Raw genomic sequence first — 19,828 nt, 5'->3', positions numbered from 1 at the left:
ACCCACTAAAGGCCGAAGGTTGTCCCTAAATGGGTTGTCCTTGTGGGCCGACAGTTTGCCCTGAATAAGGTTGCCCATAGTACGGTTGTCCGTAAGACGGTTGACCTTGATAGGGTGGTCCTTGAAAATTTGAAGACTGTGCTTGGCCACCATGATAAGCCATGGTACCCCAAGCGACAGACAATGGAACCGAGACCTCAACAAAAGGTTGAGATGTTATGGGTCTAGGATGGTAAATATGGGTTCCTCGAGAATCATAGTAATTATATGGATTTTGAGGATCCGGATTCTGAGGAATTTGAAGATATTGTTCATATGCCCCCCCTGCTGGAATGGAACCAGAAGAAGGTGGGGCACTAAGGCTAGGGTCAACAAACCCGGATATGGATGCCGAGGGGCCAATATGTGAAGGACCTGTCGAAGGTCCGGCAACAGTGGTCACAACTGAAGATGCAATGACAACACTAACAATGGGGACTGAGGAAGCCACACAAACGGTTGGAATAGCTGGGATAGATGTTACATTGTGAATCTAAGGAGTGAAAGATCTCAAAGTCGGAGTGACAGTACGAGACCACATGGAACTTGTAAGGGGAGACCTAGAACCTATGATATCAGCCAGAGCATTATAGCGTAAAGGCAGTGTGATACCAAGGGAGGTGATATGGAAGGGTGAAGTTTCCGTAGGTATAGGAATTTCACCACTTGCCATAAAGGACTCTTCACTTATGACGAGGTTCGTCTCATCCATGTCAGAAGAAGACATTGGGACTGAAACACCAGGAGGAGTAAGGGGAAAATCTTCTTCGGAAGGCTCCCAAATGGGGTTCCAACGAATATCATAAGACTCGTCTTCCAGAGCGCGAGAGTTAAGCGGTTGGATACTCGGAATAATAGGAAGAGTATCACTAGCAACCGGTACCTCAGGAGCGACAGAAGATGGGGATCCTTGGTCGCTTGGAACGGGAGATGGGATCGGTGATTCCGCTAGGATGATTCAACTCAAAAGCCCTAGGGATAACTAATCGAGTAAGGAGAAATAACCCTACGCAAACTAAAACGCAAGAAGATCTAATAGGGTAAGTGTGAACGTGGCCGAATAAATTCTAAGACACAGAAACATAACTTGACCTTTTCATCTTGAAAGAGTCAAGGAAAGGACGAAAAGATGACTCTAGTCGCCTTCGAATATTTAATGAACCTGAAGTGACAAGTGCTCAGATGGACCTTTTCTTTCAAGGAGTCCGAAAAGGAACGAAAGTGATTGCTCTGGAGAAACTAGGCAAAAGGTTTACCAAACATCCCGTAAAACTGCATATACACCTTGGCGATCATATGAAAACCAAGGACTTTCCGTACAACAGTCAATCTTCCCGAATGCTGTGTTCAGTGCATTACGGTTTGCAAGGCGGAAGACACGACTTCCTAGGGATATAGGATGATAACCTAGTGGGGTCTCCCAACATATACTCGACGGTATTGGGAGTACAATTCCGTACTAGACCGCTATTGAGTCACAGAAGGAGGAATCACCCAACTTTGAGTGACAACAATAGTGACTAGGTTTAACGACCCCCGAGCACGTCTCTAGCCTAGACCTCTAAATAGTGTGCATTATGTTCCAATGCATTGTTAAGTTCATTCAGTTCATTTTAGAGTTGATCTTGAATTATGTTTTAGTTTTCAGGCCTTACCGTATGTATACAACAAAAACCTAGGATGCAACTAGAATGAGTAAAACATCTTTTACTTCAATGAACACCTACCTACGGGAGGGTAGAGAGATCATTCCCAAACCAAGAAAGCCAAGATAAGAAAAGAGACACAATGCATAAACACATCAGCCCTACGGTGCACGCATACTACTGATGATCATTTTAATCATTTGCTTTCTATGCAGACTTGAAATGCAAATACGCTTTCACTTTCGTATACTAAATGAATGCAGTCTTTTGATTTTGATTGTTTTGAATTTAAAAGAAACAAACAAGCAAGTGTGAAAACCGGTCGATCCAAACAATTATGATCTATGTTCGATAGCGAAAAGAAATCGAATCAATGCCAAAGATTGGTCCAATAATTGTCACTAACATCAAGCAGAAAGAAACAAGCAATAAAGAAGGCTCAAACAAATCGACAAGAAGGCTGCAAGTGAACCTTGGGCAAACAAGCAACCAAGCCAAGTAATTCAAGAACTTGAAAGAACAAAACTAGGTCACAAAGCCAAAAACGCAAGATTCACTCAATAAACCCAAGAGAGAGCACCTTGACCATAAGCAATCAAGAACAAGCTATTGAGCAAGAGAAAGAAAGTGAGGGATCAATAGGACTGGTAAATTCATGAGGTAGAATTGAAAAAACAATTCTACAGGAATTGTCACGGGCATTACACAAGCAACTAGGGACGATCAGCCACTCGTTGTAGCAACAGAGCGACGTCGTCATAAGAGTACACGTCTCTTCCGCGATAGGCCGATTTCAGGAGTCGTCGTGACTGTACGACAGGATTCAGCGACGCACAAAATTTCACAACAAAGACAAAGCGATGTCGGCGCAACTGTTAAACTATTTTCAGCGACGATCTTGAAAACTATGACAAATGAACAAGAAACTCCCAAACAAAAGCCAGTCAATCCTACAAACAATAGAGGGATTTCCAGGACTGGGGTGAAGGCAGTAACAAATTACTGTGTAACAAGGCGGGTTTGGCATCAACGTACATCTTGATTTCGTGCACTATGATATTTGGGTTGAAACCTGGAATTTCCTCGTATGTCCAGGCAAAGACATCTCCGAACTCCCGAAAAAGGCCTCGATAAATATCGACTTCAGATGAAGTACAAGATGCTCCGATGTATAAATTTTTTACTATTACTGGTTTAATCAAAATATTGAAAGCGATGGTTTCTTCAATATTCGAAAGGTTATTTTCAGAGTCAATCTCATGAATGGAAACAAAATTCATAAGGGGTTCGATAGAATTAGGTAGGCACACACCACTGAGATTCTCTTCAATGGTATTTGGGAAGGAGGAATGATGATGATGTTTGTACCACGACGCATTGTCTGACATCATGATATCCGTGATGCTTTCGTCAGTAGAGAATGTACGCGAGAAAGTATCAGAGGGCGCGCCATAATCCAGTGATCAATCTACCCAATTAATTGAATAAAAATTATGGGCCTCACAAGTCGAGTAGATGGCTTCGTAATCTTGCTCAATAGGGCTAAGCGACATTCGGTCGCCAAAACTTTTGATTCCAATTTCATCAAGAACAATCCATGGATCGTCGAGGATCGTAGATGATGATATCATGTTGATATAAGCAACCGAAGTGGAGGAGATGGGAAGGGGAGGGGGAGGGAGTGAAAAAGTTCCCATAAGTGATGAATCCTTCAATAAACCAACTCCAACATGCTGATAGGAATGTAGGGCTTCCCCTACAAGAGGGACACTTCCAGTAACATTGGAATCAAAGGTGAAAAAGGTGAGTTGATCTATGGCCACAATCCCGCCTTTATGAGGAAAGGCGATCATGCGGAATAATGTTGAAACAACGACAACCATAGCATAAACCCATGTACGTCCTAGTAGAAGATTATGATCTAAAGGTTCGTTAATAACTTATACTTCAACAGAGACAACTTTTCCCCCTAATTCAACTTGGAGGGAATTCAGAATCCCATAAGGTTTGTATGTCCTTCCATCAAATGCTTTTAATGTGGTGGTCGATTGAAGTTGTGGTGAACCAATCGCCTTCTAGTAAGACAAGGACATGATGCAAGTCGAGGGTCCCTCATCCACAATAGAATGATGAATGTTCTTACCATGGACAATGACCTAGATCATAAAAGCTAATTGAGCTTGAAGTCAAGGGGTATATCTTTCATGAGAGAAAACCACTAGGTTGGAATCCGATGGATCCACACATCCGATAGCTGACAACAAGGTCTTCTTTTGGGTGGACCAGTTTTGCAACACCTCAAGAGTAGACATAGTCGAAGGAGACTGAGCCAAATCTTCAACTATGTTGAGCAGCTCTCGAACAAGGGTTGAGAGTAGGCTTATGGATAACACCCTTCAAAGGCTTGATAGTCAATTCCACAGGAACCAGAGGTGGAACAAGATCAGATGAAGGTGGTGTCGAAATGGCAGGTTGATTAGTAGCTTGGTCATTCGGCGTATTTGTATTACCATAGTCCTTATTCTGAGTGGCCACCATGACATCAGATTTTAGCTTTGAGGAGGAAAGCATCAAAACTGTGTTAGAGGAAGAGGCATCCCGGGAAACCATATGGGTCTCCTGATTGGGAAACGGGTCGGTCAACATAATAGGAGAAGTGGATGATTTAAGGAACTGATTCACTTTAGGGCCGTGCAGAAAATCACGTGTAAAGTGATCCTTGTTACAAATCAAACATGGGTATCGAGGCTTTCGTTTCTCATTGAAAGACAATTTTGTTTGTTTATCCTGCGGTGAGGAATCTTTCTTTTTCTTACCTTTACCTTTCTTCTTGCTTCTAGGTTTATGTTGAGACTTTCCTTTATCAGATGAGACGACATTTATCTCGAAAGCAGAAGTCGTAGGAGGATGAGATGGAGGGTTTTGTGCAAGAGTGACAAGAGAAATACCACATGGTTTGCTCGCCGACTGCGAATTGGTAGAACCTACAATGCCATCAAAAACATGAGATCCTTTACTAGGTGGAGGAGGAACAATATTCGAAGGTCTCAAAGTTTTTGGTATCTTATCATAGGACTTACCCGATTGGCTCTATAGACCAAATCTAAATATTGAGCATGAGCAATAACTTGCTCTTCAGTCACAACTCCACCTTTGGCCACATCTTCTGTTATGGGAGCTAACAGAGACTTGACAAACCATTATGCTAACAACTGATCGGGAACAAAAGTCTTGACCAGTCAACGACGACGTCTCCACTCATGAATGTGATCTGAAATGTGAGTAGAGTTCGATTATTTAAAGTTAGTCAATAGTTATGTTCGAGTTTCGTATCTGAAGGGAAACTTGAAATGTGTGAGGAAGGTAGTGGCTAAAGTGTTGAAGTCGTGAAACAATGCTCTAGGTAATTCAGTATACCATTTATCTATGGTACTCGTAAGCGTTCATTGGAAAAGATGGAATCAAATGGAATCATCATTAAGTGAATTGGATGAACACCATATATGATACATCATAACATGCGTCGATGAGTCTTCTCCTGGATTCCCATTAAACTTTGGGATATCATAAGGCAACTTGGTGGGAATAATTGGCCACCATGGCGAATGAGTAATGGAGTTGTTATTAAGTCGAGTTAAATCTGGTAAGTCACAGGTAGCCACAAAAGGAAACAAATGATTAAAGTTTAGAGGCGGATGGCCTGAATATGAAGGGATAGCTTGGGCAACAAGCACTTGCATTCTTGGATATGGAGGGTTCTGATAATAAGGAACCTTGTTACCAGAATATGTAGGGTTCTGATAATAAGGAACCTTGTTACCAGAATATGTAGGGTTCTAATAGCCAACATACAAATAGGTTTGTTGCCCAGTCCTAGGATGGTGATAAAGCTGCTGGAATGGTTGAGTTTGGATTCGCTGGTCTTGAAAATGCACTTGATGTGATCCATACTATTTCCCAATCAGGGTTTGCATTTCCCCATGGTATGGGTTCGATTGAGACTGCGCCAAATTTTGAATAATTTGGCCTACTGAAACTTGAGGAGTACCTTGTACAAGCGATTGAGAAGGTGAGGGACCTTGTATAGGTTGACGAATCAGGATCTAGGGAGAACCAAACACCATTGGAATGGGCTGTAAAGGTTGGCTCACATGTATTTGAGCTTGTTGAGGTGCTGACGGATAGGTAGGAATTTGCAACGAAGATGGTACAATTTGAGAATTCAACAATCGATCCCAATATGAACTAGGTTTACGAATAAAGTAGGTTACCAAACAATAGAAGCCATTTCAGGATGAGGAGGACTATAACTAGGCGGATTACCATATTGAGGTATACCAACAACAAGTTTCCCCCATCTATGGAAGGAGGGGATGATGGAGGTATCTACGATCTAGACAGAGGGTACCCAACATAAAGAGGGTTGGGTTGTTGAGGGTAGATTTTCCCACTAACATAAGGGCCAATCTGCTGCTCTATTGCAGGGGTAGATGGAGGAAGAGGAGTAGACTGTGTGGCATTTATAAGATAAGTACCAGACATTATTCCCAAATTGGATGCCATGGTAGAGTTCCAAGGACTAGAAGCCACACCAGAAAAGGTACCAGATAATGACTGATAACTAGGCGAGATGAATGAGCCACCATATAAATGAGCTTCTAGTGATGTTACAAACATAGATGAGGATGCGACACTTGATGTCTCGACCATAGTGGTGGACACAAGCTGGGATTTAAAATTAGTTCCAATCATGGTTAACAATCCTAATGAAGATTGCCATGAGAAATCCACGGGTAAGCCCAAAGAATCAGGTAAAGGAGATTGTGTCTGAGGTTGAAGAGACAGAAAAGCATCAGTTTGATAAAGTGAAGTTCTCCCTAATGAATAGGAGTAGAAGGAAGAGGCTCTTCCTGAGGGATCTCTTCAATACCTATAAGTCCGTATGGAAGAGGCTCATTGTCAGGCCCAAGATATATTGGTTTTGTTTCAGACAAAGAAAGAGAGGAGGAAGGTCCCAAAGACTCAGGTAAATATGGCTAAGGCTCCTCAGGTTCAATAACCTTAGGAAACAAAGTTTCTGACTCAGGAACGTAAAATTGAATGAGCTCAGGTAACAAAATTTCAGGGACTTATGTTTCAATTGTGTTAGTGTCACCAACAAGAACAAATGTGATCTCGGGTTCAGAACTCAAAGGGAGAGATGATTTTGGCTGATCAATATCGGGTGGAGGGCCAGAAGTAGTTCCCGATGTTCCCGATTCAGTAGTTTGTGTCTAGGACAACAATAAGGAGTAGCCTTTAGAGGAGGAGGAGGCTTATTTTGCATTCTACGCAAACAACGGGGAGGGGAATTTTGTTCTTCCACATTGGGAAATAAATGTTATTAACACAAAAAGAAATAAATCAAAAAGAGGGTAATCTAGGCATAAAGGATTACCAAGCAACCGTGAACTGCAATATGCACCTTGATAAACCAAGGACTTAACGTATGGCAGCCAAACTCCCTGAATGTTGTGTTCGGTGTATCACTGTATACAAAGCGACAGACTCAGTTACCTATGGATGGATAGCAACCTGTTGGGGACTTCCAAAATATATGCGACAGTATGTGGGAGTGCAGTCCATAGTAGTGTTGTCTAATGCGTAACCTTTCGATGAGAGCGTTCCCATATACTTTACATGCGTGGAGCGCCACCAATATACCTGAAGGTACGAGGAGTACAGTCCTATACACTCACATACGTGGAACGAGATTTCACCCCCCGGATGCAATGTTGGAAAATATCGACAACTCCTATGTTTAACAACATCGGAACACGTCTCTAGCCGAGACCTCTAAATGTTTGTGTTAATGTTACAAATGCTCCTCAGGTTGATTCAATAAAATTTATTATTTATCTCTGATTATGTTTCAGTTTTAGGGCTCACCACGAATGTCACCTGAATATCCTAAAATGCAAATCTAGCATGAGAAAATATAAATCCTTTCTCTTTCAATGAAAATATAGCTAAGGAAGGGAAGAAACAATCAAGATGCAACACATAATATGCAACAAACAAGATGCAAGATGCAATTTCCTTTCTAATGCAATTGTTCCTATGCTAATGCACATGCAAAACCCTAAATGTCGATGCAAATTTTTTCTTTTCACCACACTTAATTTTCAAAATGGAGAAAACTAAGATGCAAATGTTCAATTACTGATTCAATTACACTTTTTAGAATGAGGACTAAAACAACAATTCATCTAAGCGATCAGCAATCAAACACAATCAGTTTGCAAATGACCAAGTGATAAGAATAAAGAAAAAACAAAACCAATTCTTACCAAAGGCAAACAACACAAATGCAAACCAAATGGAGGCTTTAGAGGGACCACAAAACACTGAAGACTTAAGGAAGTTCAACTAGAAGTAGGCTGACCAAATATAGGCTCAAGAACCAAAGCAAACTTCATGCAAAAACATGGGCCAACACTAGTGCAGAAGAGGCACCACTGCATTACAACGCTGGTGCAAAGTGGGCGAGGGTGAGTTGCAACGCTCTTTCAAAGGCACAGGGGGTGCGTTGCGCCTATGAAAGAGGTTTTCGACACAAAAATTGCAAAAAAGGCTTAATGAAATCACTTCCTATCTTTTTTCTTGGTTGGATAATACAAAAAAGGTCTGTTAAGGAGGTGATCAAACATAATGGACAAGGATACCACTAAGGGAATGCTATGGTTCTCCCCACTATGGTCGCCAATTCGTTATATGGGATTTACGATTGTGGAAAAAATCATCTCCCCTAGGTCGGTGGCTAACCTAGAACAATAGAGAGACAAGGAACACAATGTTTTTCCTTAAAGTAAAAAGATGATGGAGTGAGGCCTACCTAGAATCCTTCCCACGCTTCACTAATTCTTCAGCTTGGAAGCTCCAATCCCAACTGTGATTACCAAAATTAGAACATGCACAGTCATATAACACAAGCCAAGAAACTACGAGATCTATGCAGAATCATCTAAGTACTTCATTCAATAGATCAACATGGTATTGAAATAAGTGAAATAACAACATCACATATAGGAAAACAATGAATTATTTGCATTAATATAAATGGAAGGATATTACAACCATAAGTAGCATTTGATATTGTAGAATAGCTCCTCCAATTTGCTGACTTGTCCTTTCCTTGTCACAATATGCACCTCCAATCACTTGAAATGCATGAGATGATGACAACTCACTACAACAGTGTCAGGTCAATTTATTGTGTAAATTAAGACATGTATTTTACTATCAATCCAGGTTGGTAATCTTAGAAGCAAACCACAATTTATGGATTTTTGGATAAGAACTAATATAGAAAGTAGTTATGAGAACAGAAGTGCATATTACAAATATAAATCATTCTACATAACTAAGAATGGAAATACATATTATAAATATAAATCACTCCTCACAACTTAAGCAAAACTATCTAAGTCTATTCCATAAAAGCATGCATTATTGGTCAATGAAATTAGGCTATTTTAGAAAAACAAGGAAGAGGCTCTTTCAAAGAGACCTGGTTGTCCTCCCTCAACAATTCTATAATGACATTGCCAATATCTAAGTAAGCATAAAAGAATGTAATGAAAGCATAAGAACTTAATCTAAGAAAGCTTGAAAGAAGTGAATCTTGTTCAGTCTTAGTCCTAGCTCATAGAGAAGAGGCTCTTTTAAAGAGACTTGGTTGTCCTTCCACATTCAAGCTAATCACTAAAGGGAAGCAATCTTCACTTAACACATTTCATAAAATAAATTCACATTAAAGATATTTACAAATATTTACATCAAATGAATATATTAAACATGGAGAATCAAACTAGCACATGCACAAATATAAACATGGTACAACAAAGTGTACTTAGCTTGGTATGGGGGCCCTCCAACCTTGCTAGTACATTGCTAAAATACTCAGCTACAACAATTCATTCACTCCAGCAAACACAAAGAAATCATGAAACAAAAGCTTTGTCTTCAATTATCTCAAAATAATAAGTTTGTCTACATAGTCTAACTATGAATGCCTCTCTTTAAATAGGCAAAATGATAACCATATAAGCTAAAAAGTATGAAACAACCATCATGTTGACGCTGTTGGACCCGCCATGTTAAGGGGATCTCCCCGGTAAGAAGTCCCAATTAGACCTCAGACCGTTTGGTATAGGAGTCCCTGCAGTGGGTCGTAAGGTAATGCCTTGACCGCGATGTCGCATAGAGGCAGTAAGATAACTCTGTCAGTAGCAAGGGTGTGACCGCTGCAGTGAGTCAAGGAAGATGCATGAGAGGTTCTAACACAAAGGGGGTGAGATGAGTGCGCCCCTTGACAACCTGTATTAGTACTCAACTGGGAAGGGAACACACAAGCAAAGATGCGTCACAAGCTGGAACACAGAATAGTCGACAATCCAAAGTGATGGTTAAACCAACAACACATTTGCAACAAGATTCTTATAATTTCATACGAATCAGTTCATACACTGATCCAGGTGGATCTTCAGACACAGTGGCATGGGAAAAGCTCAAAATTCAAAGTGGCAGAAAGGCAATTATCTTGACATCAGATCGAAGTGCTCGTCGCCCTGATTCCAACAGTGCAAACGACACTCCAATCCGAGTCCGAATGAAGGAGATAGAAGCAGTCAAAGTTCTGGGTTGACTTGCAGGAAATAGGGGAAAATGAAAGTCCAAGGATGCTCTTGGAAATAGTCCCGTTGCGTAGATCTTTTCATTCTGAATCTACTGCAACTTGAATGGGCTAAAATGAACTTCGGATGATGAAGTTATTACGAAAAGAGTTTGCCTTTGTTCCTTTGAAAAAGGAGGCATTTCTTATAAAAATGGGCCGAAAGCCTTATAAAGGCAAATCGCAATCGGAGGAGTTCAAAGGGCAGACTTAAGGCTGGGCGGACGGAACCCTCGATCAGTGATCTTCGACTAATTGCAATCGGGGGTAGGCGATAAGCGATATCGAGACCAGGCGACATGCGATAAGCAATGGAGCGATCGTTGATATCGATGTCGGCGTATGCCATATGGAAGAACCCCAGGCTGTTGTATATGTGATATGCTGATAGCGACATGCAATCTCAGCTGTCGGATCGGAAAATAGATCAACAGTCAGGATCATATCGGCGATCGATAATCGACAATCGACACAGTCAAAGGAATGACCCCAAAGGCCGTCGCGATTGCGATATGCACATACTCGACAGGAGAATAGGGCAGATTTAATGAAATTTGAGTTCCAACTTAAAGCTTTTCGATCGGGTTTTTCAGTGTATCCCGTGTATTGTTGTATTAACGAAAAAGGGCTATTTCGGGGTTTTGTTGCAATGGAAGGTCAGACGGTTGGATTAATCGCGCTCGCCGATCCTTCCGTTCAAACAACATTCTATTATAAATAACCCGACCCCCCTGATTTAAGCAGTACTGTAACAAAGAATGTTATAAAACACTATGAACATTAAAAAGTGCGGGGAGGGAGGAATTTGCACACAGTTCGAGGCATGAGCAAGCAGGAGGGGTGAAAGTCCATTTTGTCAAGATTTTACCAAATTTTATATGGTTTCAGCCCTTCTCGACACCACGAACGCCATGGCGCTATCCATTTCTCATCCATTTTCCAGAATGGAGGTATAAGACTCCTTTGTTGTAACTGATTGTATTCTTCTTTTTCATGCCATTTAATGAATTAAGGCCTCCCCATTGATCGAGCAGGGCCTGGAGACATAGTCCAAGTTGGATGAACTCTGTTATCAAGTCTTGTTGTCTTCTTCTCATGCTTTATGTGTTTCTTCTTCTTCTCTCGTGTGCACAATAGGTTTCTATGGTTAAGCTGCAATTTCTACATGTGATTCTTTAATACATCTATAAGCAAAAGATTCTTGGATCAAGTTGTATCAGAGTAGGTCTTTTTAGATGTGAATTGCATGTTTGTATGCTAACAAGAAACAGGCTCTGAAGAGGCGAAGGGGAACTAGAGCCTTTCGATCCCGAAGTGGGGCGTGCACATCGAAGGAGAAACATGGCAGATGATGAGGCTCATTATGAAGAGGAAGTAAACTTCCGCAAGACTTTATACACAATGGCAGATCGTGTTGAGAAGCTGTTCTCAAGACTTGAAAAACTTGAAAGTGCAGAGAAAGAAACTCCAGAATCGTGAGGTTCAGTGCACGAAGATGATGGAGGAGATCCACCTCCTTCTCCTTCCACGAGTGGAAATTCTTCTTCCTCCCATCACCATCATCATAGGAATTCAAGGGATGCATACAAGAAACCTTTCTTTAAATTAGATATCAAATTTGATCTTCCCATGTTTAATGGTGAAAGCAATGCAGAAAAGCTTAATAACTGGATTAGGCAGATTGAGATCTAATGTAGGATTCAGCAGATCGTGGAGGATGAGGCAAAGATTCAGTAGGCCTCTCTACGGCTGAGCAGCACCGCTCTCATATGGTGGGAGAGCAGATTGCAAAGCAGTAAGAATGTGGGTAACCTTCTTTCCTCATGGCCTGATTTCATTTCTGCGTTAAAGGAACAATTTTATCCCTTGGGTTACAAGCAGAAGGCATTAATGAATTGGTAGTATTTAAGGCAAGGCAAAGGTCAATTGATACACCTGAAGTAGTAACTAAGTATATTGGATCATTACATAGTTACAATAGGCATTCATTATTATTGTCTGAACCTACTACCATTGACTCGGCTAGTGTAAAGGCCATTCATATGGAAAATAGGGGAACACATGGACAAGATGACCACCAAAGAGAACCGCGACAGTCAAGAGAAGGGGAGAAAAGCCCTCTTGCACACATTGTGAGAAAGAGGGGCATGACGAAGAGAATTGCTGGAAGCTGCACCTGAGCTGAGACCTGAGAGGAATGACATAAAGGGGAAGCAAAAGGACGTCGCCACCGTGCAGCTACAGGATTTGCATGGGGTAGGCCCATTGACTTGGGGTCCGACTTCCATGATAGGCCGAAGTTTGCAGCCCTTGGGATCACAGCAAGAGGACCCATAGATTTGGGGTCTGATTTTGACACGGAATCAAGGATTTCAACCGATATAACGAAAAGGGCACTCCCCGCAATAAGACTCCAAGAACTTGAGGAGATCAACTACCACACCCAAGCAGAGAATGCTGAGCTAAGGAGGCTTCTACAAGAGGCAAGGGACGAAAACCAAAGATTTCTACACCAGTTGCAAGCCAAGGACGAGGCCTTGGAAAAGCTACAACATAGCCATCTAGAGGTAAAAAGCGATTCTCCGATTTCATATGATTTTCACGATGATGAATTTGCTGCTTTTAAAAAACATACTACAAGGATTGGATCCAAACTAATGAAGGAAATGGGATATCAAGGAAAGGACCTCGACATCATAAACCCCAATAAAGTCAAGGAATTACCATGCCATGAAGGACTCGGACACACCAGAAAGGAGCTGGGGGAAAACTCCAATATAGCCAATAACCAACCAACGACAGACAACAAAATTCCTTCCTCATAGTCCAGCGATAGCGAAGGCTCCATGAACACTTATCGAAGGAACACCAGGGGAAAGCGCCCCAAGGCAGCCCCGAAAGTCTGGAGGAGAAAGAATCATTGTAGTTGTGGCAACCGAGAGGGGCACCAACAAACCTCGTGTCCGATACTCCATTCTCTAGAAACATCACTAGAGGAGCCGAAAGGTGAACATCTTCAATAGATAAATCCACCCCATTCACGGTGGTATGCTTTCTTAAGTTGGAGTTTTTAGGGGTAGTAGCTTGTTATGGCCACCATTGTAAATCTTACATTGTAAGTAAATGTAAAAATGATGGTGTGTTTCCCATCACTTCAAAGATGCAACAATGATATTTTGGCCTTTCATTATTAGTATTTGAGGCATTAATTACTTTTTATGTAATCCTTAGCCAATGAGTGTGTGCTCTGAACTCTTGGCAAGGAGGGGTTGTATAGTCATGTGTGGTGTGCATGATTGCAAGAATGTACTGATTTCATGTGCAAGTTATTGATAGTGTGGATTGAGACAACGTGCTAATGCTCTTGGGGTCCAAAATCTCTTTAGTGGGGAGGATTGATCCAGGTGGATCTTCAGACACAGTGGCATGGGAAAAGCTCAAAATTCAAAGTGGTAGAAAGGCAATTATCTTGACATCAGATCGAAGTGCTCGTCACCTTGATTCCAATGGTGCGAATGACAGTCCAATTCGAGTCCGAATGAAGGAGATAGAAGCATTCAAAGTTTTGGGTTGACTTGCAGGAAACAGGGGAAAATGAAAGTCCAAGGATGCTCCTAGAAATAGTCTCGTTGCATAGATCTTTTCATTCTGAATCTATTGCAACTTGAATGGGCTGAAATGGACTTCGGATGATGAAGTTATCGCAAAGAGAGTTTGCCTTTGTTCCTTTGAAAAAGGAGGCATTTCTTATAAAAATGGGCCTAAAGCCTTATAAAGGCAAATCGCAATCGGAGGAGATCAAAGGGTAGACTTAAGGCTGGGCGGACGGAACCCTCGATCAGTGATCTTCGACTAATTGCAATCGGGGTAGGCGATAAGCGATATCGAGACCAGGCGACATGCGATAAGCAATGGAGCGATCGTTGATATCGATGTCGACGATCGACGTCGGCGTATGCCATATGGAAGAACCCCAGGCTGTTGTATATGTGATATGCTGATAGCGACATGCAATCTCAGCTGTCGGATTGGAAAATAGATCAACAGTCAGGATCATATCGGCGATCGATAATCGACAATCGACACAGTCAAAGGAATGACCCCAAAGGCCGTCGCGATTGCGATATGCACATACTCGACAGGAGAATAGGGCAGATTTAATGAAATTTGAGTTCCAACTTAAAGCTTTTCGGTCGGGTTTTTCAGTGTATCCCATGTATTGTTGTATTAACGAAAAAAGGGCTATTTCGGGGTTTTGTTGCAATGGAAGGTCAGACGATTGGATTAATCGTGCTCGCCGATCCTTCCGTTCAAACAACATTCTATTATAAATAACCCGACCCCCCTGATTTAAGTGGTACTGTAACAAAGAATGTTATAAAACACTATGAACATGGAAAAGTGCGGGGAGGGAGGAATTTGCACGTAGTTCGAGGCATGAGCAAGCAGGAGGGGTGAAAGTCCATTTTGTCAAGATTTTACCAAATTTTATATGGTTTCAGCCCTTCTCGACACCACGAACGCCATGGCGCTATCCATTTCTCATCCATTTTCCAGAATGGAGGTATAAGACTCCTTTGTTGTAACTGATTGTATTCTTCTTTTTCATGCCATTTAATGAATGAAGGCCTCCCCATTGATCGAGCAGGGCCTGGAGACATAGTCCAAGTTGGATGAACTCTGTTATCAAGTCTTGTTGTCTTCTTCTCATGCTTTATGTGTTTCTTCTTCTTCTTCATGTGCACAATAGGTTTCTATGGTTAAGCTGCAATTTCTACATGTGATTCTTTAATACATCTATAAGCAAAAGATTCTTGGATCAAGTTGTATCAGAGTAGGTCTTTTTAGATGTGAATTGCATGTTTGTATGCTAAGAAGAAACAGGCTCTGAAGAGGCGGAGGGGAACTAGAGCCTTTCAATCTCGAAGTGGGGCGTGCACATCGAAGGAGAAACATGGCAGATGATGAGGCTCGTTATGAAGAGAAAGTAAACTTCCGCAAGACTTTATACACAATGGCAGATCGTGTTGAGAAGCTGTTCTCAAGACTTGAAAAACTTGAAAGTGCAGAGAAAGAAACTCCAGAATCGTGAGGTTCAGTGCACGAAGATGATGGAGGAGATCCACCTCCTTCTCCTTCCACGAGTGGAAGTTCTTCTTCCTCCCATCACCATCATCATAGGAATTCAAGGGATGCATACAAGAAACCTTTCTTTAAATTAGATATCAAATTTGATCTTCCCATGTTTAATGGTGAAAGCAATGCAGAAAAGCTTAATAACTGGATTAGGCAGATTGAGATATAATGTAGGATTCAGCAGATCGTGGAGGATGAGGCAAAGATTCAGTTGGCCTCTCTACGGCTGAGCAGCACCGCTCTCATCTGGTGGGAGAGCAGATTGCAAAGCAGTAAGAATGTGGGTAACCTTCTTTCCTCATGGCCTGATTTCATTTCTGCGTTAAAGGAACAATTTTATCCCTTGGGTTACAAGCAGAAGGCATTAATGAATTGGTAGTATTTAAGGCAAGGCAAAGGTCACTTGATACACCTGAAGTAGTAACTAAGTATATTGGATCATTACATAGTTACAATAGGCATTCATTATTATTGTTTGAACCTACTACCATTGACTCGGCTAGTGTAAAGGCCATTCATATGGAAAATAGGGGAACACATGGACAAGATGACCACCAAAGGGAACCGCGACAGTCAAGAGAAGGGGAGAAAAGCCCTCTTGCACACATTGTGAGAAAGAGGGGCATGACGAAGAGAATTGCTGGAAGCTGCACCTGAGCTGAGACCTGAGAGGAATGACATAAAGGGGAAGCAAAAGGTCGTCGCCACCGTGCAGCTACAGGATTTGCATGGGGTAGACCCATTGACTTGGGGTCCGACTTCCATGATAGGCCGAAGTTTGCAGCCCTTGGGATCACAGCAAGAGGACCCATAGATTTGGGGTCTGATTTCGACACGGAATCAAAGATTTCAACCGATATAACGAAAAGGGCACTCCCCGCAATAAGACTCCAAGAACTTGAGGAGATCAACTACCACACCCAAGCAGAGAATGCTGAGCTAAGGAGGCTTCTACAAGAGGCAAGGGACGAAAACCAAAGATTTCTACGCCAGTTGCAAGCCAAGGACGAGGCCTTGGAAAAGCTACAACATAGCCATCTAGAGGTAAAAAGCGATTCTCCGATTTCATATGATTTTCACGATGATGAATTTGCTGCTTTTAAAAAACATACTACAAGGATTGGATCCAAACTAATGAAGGAAATGGGATATCAAGGAAAGGGCCTCGGCATCATAAACCCCAATAAAGTCAAGGAATTACCGTGCCATGAAGGACTCGGACACACCAGAAAGGAGCTGGGGGAAATCTCTAATATAGCCAATAACCAACCAACGACAGACAACAAAATTCCTTCCTCACAGTCCAGCGATAGCGAAGGCTCCATGAACACTTATCGAAGGAACACCAGGGGAAAGCGCCCCAAGGCAGCCCCGAAAGTCTGGAGGAGAAAGAATCATTGTAGTTGTGGCAACCAAGAGGGGCACCAACAAACCTCGTGTCCGATACTCCATTCTCTAGAAACATCACTAGAGGAGCCGAAAGGTGAACATCTTCAATAGATAAATCCACCCCATTCACGGTGGTATGCTTTCTTAAGTTGGAGTTTTTAGGGGTAGTAGCTTGTTATGGCCACCATTGTAAATCTTACATTGTAAGTAAATGTAAAAATGATGGTGTGTTTCCCATCACTTCAAAGATGCAACAATGATATTTTGGCCTTTCATTATTAGTATTTGAGGCATTAATTACTTTTTATGTAATCCTTAGCCAATGAGTGTGTGCTCTGAACTCTTGGCAAGGAGGGGTTGTATAGTCATGTGTGGTGTGCATGATTGCAAGAATGTACTGATTTCATGTGCAAGTGATTGATAGTGTGGATTGAGACAACGTGCTAATGCTCTTGGGGTCCAAAATCTCTTTAGTGGGGAGGATTGATCCAGGTGGATCTTCAGACACAGTGGCATGGGAAAAGCTCAAAATTCAAAGTGGTAGAAAGGCAATTATCTTGACATCAGATCGAAGTGCTCGTCACCTTGATTCCAATGGTGCGAATGACACTCCAATTCGAGTCCGAATGAAGGAGATAGAAGCAGTCAAAGTTTTGGGTTGACTTGCAGGAAACAGGGGAAAATGAAAGTCCAAGGATGCTCCTAGAAATAGTCTCGTTGCATAGATCTTTTCATTCTGAATCTATTGCAACTTGAATGGGCTGAAATGGACTTCGGATGATGAAGTTATCGCAAAGAGAGTTTGCCTTTGTTCCTTTGAAAAAGGAGGCATTTCTTATAAAAATGGGCCTAAAGCCTTATAAAGGCAAATCGCAATCGGAGGAGTTCAAAGGGTGAACTTAAGGCTGGGCGGATGGAACCCCCGATCAGCGATCTCTGACTAATCGCAATTGGGGGCAGGCGACAAGCGATATCAGGACCAGGCGACATGCGATAAACGATGGAGCTATCGCCGATATCGGCGTCCGCATATGCCATATGGAAGAACCCCAAGCCATTGTATATGTGATATGCCGATAGCGACGTGCAATCTCAACCGTCAGATCGAAAAACATATCAACGGTCAGGATCATATCGACGATATCAGCAATCGATACAATTAAAGGAAAGACCCCAAAGGCCATCGCGATTGCAATATGCGCGGACCTGACAGGAGAATAGGGCCGATTTATTTAAATTTGAGTCCCGCTTAAAGCTTTTCGGTCGGGTTTTTCATTGTATCTTGTGTATTGTTGTATTAACAGAAAAAGGGCTATTTCGGGGTTTTTTTGCAATGGAAGGTCGGATGGTCGGATTAATCTTGCCCGCCAATCCTTCCGTTCAAACAACATTATATTATAAACAACTCGACCCCCTGATTTAAGCAGTACTGTAACAAAATAATGTTATAAAACACTATGAACATGGAAAAGTGCGGGGAGGGAGGAATTTGCACGCAGATCGAGGTAGAAGCAAGCAGTAGGGGCGAAAGTCCATTTTGTCTAGATTTTGCCAAATTTTATATGGTTTCAGCCCTTCTCGATGCCATGAACGCCATGGCGCTATCCATTTCTCCATGTGAGTTCTCCATTTCTTAGCCATTTTCTAGAATGGAGGTATAAGACTCCATTGTTGTAACTGATTGTATTCTTCTTTTTCATGCCATTTAATGAATGAAGGCCTCCCCATTGATCAAGAAGGGCCCAGAGACGTAGTCCAAGTTGGATGAATTCCGTTATCAAGTCTTGTTGTCTTCTTCTCATGCTTTATGTGTTTCTTCTTCTTCTCTCATGTGCACATTAGATTTCTATGGTTAAGCTGCAATTTCTACATGTGATTCTTTAATACATCTATAAGCAAAAGATTCTTGGATCATACACAAATACGTAATTTAAACAACATATATCATTAAGGGAACCAAAACAGTCCAACTACAATAATAACATATGCATGAAAATGTGCTAGCTCTTATTATATAAAGAAGTGTAAGTTCCAATCATAAAATACATCCATGTAAACCCGCTAGCCCCATCAGTGGAATGTTACAGCCACATCTGCCTACTCCTCCAAAGAGATGAACTAGCTTCGTGTAGTGGAGAATCCAAGGTGCGTTACAATATTGTCCAAGCTTTCTTCAAGGTAGTCTTAATAGAAGCTTGGTTGACCAAAAGCTTTTACAATGAGTTATGAGGGACTATTTATAGCAAAGGGTGGGGTGACCCTTGACATTCCCCTTTGTGAGTATTCAACTACCCTCATGACTTTTCACCTACTCTATGACTGTTGCATCTACTATTGAGACTTGACTTACACTTGACATGACTCAACATTACAATGCGCATGTACACATGTGAACAATAGCTTGAACAAGCCAAACTAGACATCATTCTGACTTAAATAAATATAGAAGTCCAACTGCTCGACATCCTCGTGTTGATTAATAGTAACATATTGATGCCAAGACTGGTAGTCCTTGATAGTGTCTACGTGTTCCATTGTGACATCTGTTTGAAACCTAAACCTTGCCTCCATAGCATCCAGGTAGACTACTGGGGCTCCTATGTCCAACACGTTTGAGAGCATGTGCATCATTGTCTTCAATGTGGCTAGACTAGCAACGTACTTGCGCATGATGTCTGCACTGATAGGAAAATCTGGGCTGGTGGCAGTGTGCATCAACTCGTCCAAGTATGAGTCAAGCTCTCGTCGGACCTTCTTCTTTGTCTTCGCCTGGGTGAGAGTCCCAATTGATGGGATCACATGTGTGTGCATTATAACATCCATGCTCTTGAATACGTGTGCATGGGAAGCCAATATGCTAGTGATGAGTTGCGGTAGATCTTCATAGTTCCAGATCTGACTCTGG

Source organism: Pinus tabuliformis, chromosome J (assembly GCF_031772625.1).
Source record: "Pinus tabuliformis cultivar Carrire ecotype Pingquan chromosome J, CPIR1, whole genome shotgun sequence".
In the NCBI taxonomy this organism is placed as follows: Eukaryota; Viridiplantae; Streptophyta; class Pinopsida; order Pinales; family Pinaceae; genus Pinus; species Pinus tabuliformis.
The sequence above is the reverse complement of the archived record's forward strand: the minus strand, read 5'-3'. Positions refer to the sequence as shown.